The following is a 7,500-nucleotide window of genomic DNA, read 5'->3' as shown; positions in this document are numbered from 1 at the left end:
AGAAAGATATGATGTCAGAACAGTAACTTAAACAGTAATTTCAAGACACATTAATCAATAACTCTGTTGTTGTTGTAGATTGTCTATTCTCGCTGACTTTATTTGAGAAGGATACTGGGCTGGACACAGAGATAGGTATGGAGTTAGAGTTAGATGAAACATGGACACAGAGATAGGTATGGAGTTAGAGTTAGGATGAAACATGGACACAGAGACAGGTATGGAGTTAGAGTTAGGATGGAACATGGACACAGAGATAGGTATGGAGTTAGAGTTAGATGAAACATGGACACAGAGAGAGGTATGGAGTTAGAGTTAGATGAAACATGGACACAGAGAGAGGTATGGAGTTAGAGTTAGATGAAACATGGACACAGAGAGAGGTATGGAGTTAGAGTTAGATGAAACATGGACACAGAGAGAGGTATGGAGTTAGAGTTAGATGAAACATGGACACAGAGAGAGGTATGGAGTTAGAGTTAGGATGAACCATGGACACAGAGATAGGTATGGAGTTAGAGTTAGGATGAAACATGGACACAGAGAGAGGTATGGAGTTAGAGTTAGATGAAACATGGACACAGAGAGAGGTATGGAGTTAGAGTTAGGATGAAACATGGACACAGAGAGAGGTATGGAGTTAGAGTTAGGATGAAACATGGACACAGAGAGAGGTATGGAGTTAGAGTTAGGATGAAACATGGACACAGAGAGAGGTATGGAGTTAGAGTTAGATGAAACATGGACACAGAGAGAGGTATGGAGTTAGAGTTAGGATGAAACATGGACACAGAGAGAGGTATGGAGTTAGAGTTAGGATGGAACATGGACACAGAGAGAGGTATGGAGTTAGAGTAGGATGAAACATGGACACAGAGATAGGTATGGAGTTAGAGTTAGGATGAAACATGGACACAGAGAGAGGTATGGAGTTAGAGTTAGGATGAAACATGGACACAGAGAGAGAGGTATGGAGTTAGAGTTAGGATGAAACATGGACACAGAGATAGGTATGGAGTTAGAGTTAGGATGAAACATGGACACAGAGAGAGGTATGGAGTTAGAGTTAGGATGGAACATGGACACAGAGAGAGGTATGGAGTTAGAGTTAGATGAAACATGGACACAGAGAGAGGTATGGAGTTAGAGTTAGGATGGAACATGGACACAGAGAGAGGTATGGAGTTAGAGTTAGATGAAACATGGACACAGAGAGAGGTATAGAGTTAGAGTTAGGATGAAACATGGACACAGAGATAGGTATAGAGTTAGAGTTAGGATGAAACATGGACACAGAGAGAGGTATGGAGTTAGAGTTAGATGAAACATGGACACAGAGAGAGGTATGGAGTTAGAGTTAGGATGGAACATGGACACAGAGAGAGGTATGGAGTTAGAGTTAGGATGAAACATGGACACAGAGATAGGTATGGAGTTAGAGTTAGGATGGAACATGGACACAGAGAGAGGTATGGAGTTAGAGTTAGATGAAACATGGACACAGAGAGAGGTATGGAGTTAGAGTTAGGATGGAACATGGACACAGAGAGAGGTATGGAGTTAGAGTTAGGATGAAACATGGACACAGAGAGAGGTATGGAGTTAGAGTTAGGATGAAACATGGACACAGAGAGAGGTATGGAGTTAGAGTTAGATGAAACATGGACACAGAGAGAGGTATGGAGTTAGAGTTAGGATGGAACATGGACACAGAGAGAGGTATGGAGTTAGAGTTAGGATGAAACATGGACACAGAGATAGGTATGGAGTTAGAGTTAGGATGGAACATGGACACAGAGAGAGATAGGTATGGAGTTAGAGTTAGGATGGAACATGGACACAGAGAGAGGTATGGAGTTAGAGTTAGATGAAACATGGACACAGAGAGAGGTATGGAGTTAGAGTTAGGATGAAACATGGACACAGAGATAGGTATGGAGTTAGAGTTAGGATGGAACATGGACACAGAGAGAGGTATGGAGTTAGAGTTAGGATGAAACATGGACACAGAGAGAGGTATGGAGTTAGAGTTAGATGAAACATGGACACAGAGAGAGGTATGGAGTTAGAGTTAGATGAAACATGGACACAGAGAGAGGTATGGAGTTAGAGTTAGGATGGAACATGGACACAGAGAGAGGTATGGAGTTAGAGTTAGATGAAACATGGACACAGAGAGAGGTATGGAGTTAGAGTTAGGATGAAACATGGACACAGAGATAGGTATGGAGTTAGAGTTAGGATGAAACATGGACACAGAGAGAGGTATGGAGTTAGAGTTAGATGGAACATGGACACAGAGATAGGTATGGAGTTAGAGTTAGATGAAACATGGACACAGAGAGAGGTATGGAGTTAGAGTTAGGATGGAACATGGACACAGAGAGAGGTATGGAGTTAGAGTTAGATGAAACATGGACACAGAGAGAGGTATGGAGTTAGAGTTAGGATGAAACATGGACACAGAGAGAGGTATGGAGTTAGAGTTAGATGAAACATGGACACAGAGAGAGGTATGGAGTTAGAGTTAGGATGGAACATGGACACAGAGAGAGGTATGGAGTTAGAGTTAGGATGAAACATGGACACAGAGAGAGGTATGGAGTTAGAGTTAGATGAAACATGGACACAGAGAGAGAGAGGTATGGAGTTAGAGTTAGGATGGAACATGGACACAGAGTTAGGTATAGAGTTAGAGTTAGATGAAACATGGACACAGAGAGAGGTATGGAGTTAGAGTTAGGATGGAACATGGACACAGAGACAGGTATGGAGTTAGAGTTAGATGAAACATGGACACAGAGAGAGGTATGGAGTTAGAGTTAGGATGGAACATGGACACAGAGAGAGGTATGGAGTTAGAGTTAGATGAAACATGGACACAGAGATAGGTATGGAGTTAGAGTTAGGATGGAACATGGACACAGAGAGAGGTATGGAGTTAGAGTTAGATGAAACATGGACACAGAGAGAGGTATGGAGTTAGAGTTAGATGAAACATGGACACAGAGAGAGGTATGGAGTTAGAGTTAGATGAAACATGGACACAGAGATAGGTATGGAGTTAGAGTTAGGATGGAACATGGACACAGAGAGAGGTATGGAGTTAGAGTTAGATGAAACATGGACACAGAGATAGGTATGGAGTTAGAGTTAGATGAAACATGGACACAGAGAGAGGTATGGAGTTAGAGTTAGGATGAAACATGGACACAGAGAGAGGTATGGAGTTAGAGTTAGGATGAAACATGGACACAGAGAGAGGTATGGAGTTAGAGTTAGGATGGAACATGGACACAGAGATAGGTATGGAGTTAGAGTTAGGATGAAACATGGACACAGAGAGAGGTATGGAGTTAGAGTTAGGATGAAACATGGACACAGAGATAGGTATGGAGTTAGAGTTAGATGAAACATGGACACAGAGAGAGGTATGGAGTTAGAGTTAGGATGGAACATGGACACAGAGATAGGTATGGAGTTAGAGTTAGATGAAACATGGACACAGAGATAGGTATGGAGTTAAGGGCTCTGCACACAGCGTGCGATTTCTGTTGCGCATCAACGTTCCATTTTGAAGTTTGAATGGAAGTCTATGAGAACATCGCATTTACCCACACACGGCCCCGATTTTAATCGCACGGCGAACATTCGATTCCATTCATTTTGAATGGGACAAAGCACACGGCGTGCGAGTTTTGTCGCACTGCTTTGTCCCATTCAAAATGAATGGAATCGAATGTTCGCCGTGCGATTAAAATCGGGGCCGTGTGTGGGTAAATGCGATGTTCTCATAGACTTCCATTCAAACTTCAAAATGGAACGTTGACGCGCAACAGAAATCGCACGCTGTGTGCAGAGCCCTTTAGAGTTAGATGAAACATGGACACAGAGAGAGGTATGGAGTTAGAGTTAGGATGAAACATGGACACAGAGAGAGGTATGGAGTTAGAGTTAGGATGAAACATGGACACAGAGAGAGGTATGGAGTTAGAGTTAGGATGAAACATGGACACAGAGAGAGGTATGGAGTTAGAGTTAGATGAAACATGGACACAGAGAGAGGTATGGAGTTAGAGTTAGATGAAACATGGACACAGAGATAGGTATGGAGTTAGAGTTAGATGGAACATGGACACAGAGAGAGGTATGGAGTTAGAGTTAGGATGGAACATGGACACAGAGATAGGTATGGAGTTAGAGTTAGGATGAAACATGGACACAGAGAGAGGTATGGAGTTAGAGTTAGATGAAACATGGACACAGAGAGAGGTATGGAGTTAGAGTTAGATGGAACATGGACACAGAGATAGGTATGGAGTTAGAGTTAGGATGAAACATGGACACAGAGAGAGGTATGGAGTTAGAGTTAGATGGAACATGGACACAGAGATAGGTATGGAGTTAGAGTTAGGATGGAACATGGACACAGAGAGAGGTATGGAGTTAGAGTTAGGATGAAACATGGACACAGAGAGAGGTATGGAGTTAGAGTTAGGATGAAACATGGACACAGAGAGAGGTATGGAGTTAGAGTTAGGATGAAACATGGACACAGAGAGAGGTATGGAGTTAGAGTTAGGATGAAACATGGACACAGAGAGAGGTATGGAGTTAGAGTTAGGATGAAACATGGACACAGAGAGAGGTATGGAGTTAGAGTTAGATGAAACATGGACACAGAGAGAGGTATGGAGTTAGAGTTAGGATGGAACATGGACACAGAGAGAGGTATGGAGTTAGAGTTAGGATGAAACATGGACACAGAGAGAGGTATGGAGTTAGAGTTAGATGAAACATGGACACAGAGAGAGGTATGGAGTTAGAGTTAGGATGGAACATGGACACAGAGAGAGGTATGGAGTTAGAGTTAGATGAAACATGGACACAGAGAGAGGTATGGAGTTAGAGTTAGATGAAACATGGACACAGAGATAGGTATGGAGTTAGAGTTAGATGAAACATGGACACAGAGAGAGGTATGGAGTTAGAGTTAGGATGGAACATGGACACAGAGACAGGTATGGAGTTAGAGTTAGGATGAAACATGGACACAGAGAGAGGTATGGAGTTAGAGTTAGGATGAAACATGGACACAGAGAGAGGTATGGAGTTAGAGTTAGGATGAAACATGGACACAGAGAGAGGTATGGAGTTAGAGTTAGGATGAAACATGGACACAGAGAGAGGTATGGAGTTAGAGTTAGGATGAAACATGGACACAGAGAGAGGTATGGAGTTAGAGTTAAGATGAAACATGGACACAGAGATAGGTATGGAGTTAGAGTTAGATGAAACATGGACACAGAGAGAGGTATGGAGTTAGAGTTAGGATGGAACATGGACACAGAGATAGGTATGGAGTTAGAGTTAGGATGAAACATGGACACAGAGAGAGGTATGGAGTTAGAGTTAGATGGAACATGGACACAGAGATAGGTATGGAGTTAGAGTTAGATGGAACATGGACACAGAGAGAGGTATGGAGTTAGAGTTAAGATGAAACATGGACACAGAGATAGGTATGGAGTTAGAGTTAGGATGAAACATGGACACAGAGAGAGGTATGGAGTTAGAGTTAGATGAAACATGGACACAGAGAGAGGTATAGAGTTAGAGTTAGATGAAACATGGACACAGAGAGAGGTATGGAGTTAGAGTTAGATGAAACATGGACACAGAGAGAGATAGGTATAGAGTTAGAGTTAGATGAACCATGGACACAGAGATAGGTATGGAGTTAGAGTTAGATGAAACATGGACACAGAGAGAGGTATGGAGTTAGAGTTAGGATGAAACATGGACACAGAGAGAGGTATGGAGTTAGAGTTAGGATGAAACATGGACACAGAGAGAGGTATGGAGTTAGAGTTAGGATGAAACATGGACACACAGAGAGAGGTATGGAGTTAGAGTTAGGATGGAACATGGACACACAGAGAGAGGTATGGAGTTAGAGTTAGATGAAACATGGACACAGAGAGATAGGTATGGAGTTAGAGTTAGATGGAACATGGACACAGAGAGAGGTATGGAGTTAGAGTTAGGATGAAACATGGACACAGAGAGAGGTATGGAGTTAGAGTTAGGATGGAACATGGACACAGAGAGAGGTATGGAGTTAGAGTTAGATGGAACATGGACACAGAGAGAGGTATGGAGTTAGAGTTAGATGAAACATGGACACAGAGAGAGGTATGGAGTTAGAGTTAGATGGAACATGGACACAGAGACAGGTATGGAGTTAGAGTTAGGATGGAACATGGACACAGAGATAGGTATGGAGTTAGAGTTAGATGAAACATGGACACAGAGAGAGGTATGGAGTTAGAGTTAGGATGAAACATGGACACAGAGAGAGGTATGGAGTTAGAGTTAGGATGGAACATGGACACAGAGAGAGGTATGGAGTTAGAGTTAGGATGAAACATGGACACAGAGAGAGGTATAGAGTTAGAGTTAGATGGAACATGGACACAGAGATAGGTATGGAGTTAGAGTTAGACAGTTACAATGTCAACATGACAGCTACCTCGCTTTTAACAGACAGACACAGAGACAGAGAGACAGAGATGTATAGAGAGATAGAGAGATAGATAGATAGAGATAGAGAGATGTATAGAGAGATAGAGAGATAGAGAGATAGATAGAGAGAGAGATCATTACTCAGCTTTCCGCAGTTCAGTTTTGCCGCGATGTCCTCGTGACTCGTGTCCGCTTCCGGCAACAAGCCTCGCGGGGCTCCGCCCACAGAACTAAACTGAATTAAAATAATGAAAAGTGTTGACGCGCACTCCTCAATATGTAAATCATTTGTAAATCCCACACAGTTGGTTTCCTAGCTGGCCGGCTGGATATCTCAGTGAAGTTAGATAGATATCTCAGTGAAGTTAGTACACTTTTGGTTTGGAGGCGGAACGATAGCAGTCAGTGTTGGAGCAAGGGGGACGTGTTTGGCGGGGGGACGCATTTGCGAACGCACAAGGCTTGTTGTTAATAAAGATTTGAAAAAATATGATAACCATCGTATTATCTTAGTTTAATGTCATTTCAATGCATCATAGAACTTTTATTTACAACAAGCATAACAAAAAAATCGCTATTATGGCGTTGTCCTGTGCCTATGCTGTTCCTCAGTCCATTCTCATGTGCTTCTGGTTTCAACCGCTCTCAGCTGTGCGCCGCTGACGCATGCGCACTCATAACTGGATTCGGCACGTACGTCACTCACAGTCTCACTATATTATAGTAATTAAACGATGAAGAAAATCAGTGTAGCTGTTTCTTGTCTTTATGAATGAGTTAACATTATTTATTAAAGAGTCCTTGAAAGGATTGAGATCAAAACAACATTGAATGAACAATACTGTTTAAATGCGTTTACGTAGCACTCATCTGATACACTGCAGTACTCATTTATAACCAAGTGAGGGCGCCATCATCACGGCCAACTATTATAATGATTAACTATTATAACTATTATAATTATTAACTATTATA

Source organism: Nansenia antarctica (assembly GCF_963989245.1).
Source record: "Nansenia antarctica genome assembly, chromosome: 9".
NCBI classification, from domain to species: domain Eukaryota; kingdom Metazoa; phylum Chordata; class Actinopteri; order Argentiniformes; family Microstomatidae; genus Nansenia; species Nansenia antarctica.
Note: the sequence above shows the minus strand (reverse complement) of the source record.